The sequence below is a fragment of the Orycteropus afer genome, unplaced genomic scaffold (genome assembly GCF_000298275.1).
Source record: "Orycteropus afer afer isolate SDZICR_OR568_19922 unplaced genomic scaffold, OryAfe1.0 scaffold00209, whole genome shotgun sequence".
NCBI classification, from domain to species: domain Eukaryota; kingdom Metazoa; phylum Chordata; class Mammalia; order Tubulidentata; family Orycteropodidae; genus Orycteropus; species Orycteropus afer.
This window is the reverse complement of record NW_006921796.1, coordinates 2380812-2382108: the sequence shown is the minus strand read 5'-3', so window position 1 is coordinate 2382108 and position 1297 is coordinate 2380812.

The following is a 1297-nucleotide window of genomic DNA, read 5'->3' as shown; positions in this document are numbered from 1 at the left end:
GAGTGAGGAGCAGGTCTGGTGTGTTTCAGGAATAGAAAAAAAAAAAAAAAAGCCATTGTGGCTGGGATCAGGTAGTATGAGAGTCATGGGGGAGGAAGAAGGGCAGGAGATTTTAAGCACAGACCGGGCTAGAGAAGCTAAGAACGGGCTTTGGTTCCAAGTCAGAGGAAGCCTTTGGAGGGTTTTCACGAGAGGACTGTCCTGGGTCAGCTGGTATCTCCCTGGTGCAACGAGGCTGTGGGTAGGTGGGGGCAAAGCACAGAGCAGCCAAGGGAGACCCTCAGGACTTAGAGCCCCACAATCATCCAGGCACCCAATCCCCATCACCAGTTGTGTCTCTTCCAGGGTCCAGATGGCCTCCTAACAAGCCGCTGCGATCGAGGGCCTACGTTCTCCTCCCTCCTTTAACTGTTGCCGTCTGTGAAAGTCAGTGACTGTGCTGCCAACTGTTCCTTCTGGGTAACTGATTTTTGTATTAACTTACAGATCATACGGCAGCAGTTTCCTCAGTTAACAACCAGAAGACTCGGGACCCGAGGACAGTCAAAGTAAGCACCGGGCGGTCATACTACCGGCAGAGCATGCATTTCTGGGCCCTGAGACCAGGCCCGCACCCCAGCCCTTCATCTGGAACTCTGTGGGCAGGCCTGGTGTGATGGCTGTGCCACCAAGGAGCATAGAACTCCTATACAACAGCCAGGGCCCCTCTCCCAGGGCCTCTGAGAGAGAGGTCAGCTCCCAGGGGCCATCACGTTGGACCACCCTGCCTTTAAGCTTTTTTTGTGAAATAGTCTTGGCCATCATTTATAAAAGCTTCTGTGGCTTCCTGGACAATCTCCCAGTTAGAGACTCTTTAGCTTAGCAAACTATCTGCTCTGATAGTCTCCAGGCAGCCAGGAAAGCAACCTGTACTCATCTCTGCATGGCACAGGGAAGGAAGGTCCAGGGGTACAGTGACGGCCACTGCTTCCTATTCATTGATTCGGTCAGCCCACCAGCTAAAATTTGCTTCACATCTTCTATATGTCAGACACATGGTGCTGGGAACACAGGAGCAAACGAGTGTCTCCTTGTGGAGCATACATTCTGGTGGAAAAGACAAACAATAAAAGAGTAAACAAAAAAACAGTCATCAGATTGCATCAGGAGATAAAGAGGGTGGCAGCAGCGGATAAGCAGACACCGGGGGTGCGAACAGGTGAGGCTCTCAGCTGCTAATTGAAAGGTTGAAGGTTTGCATCCACCCAGAGGCACCTTAGGAGCTCTGGTAGCATAGTGCCTAAAGCACTTGACTGCT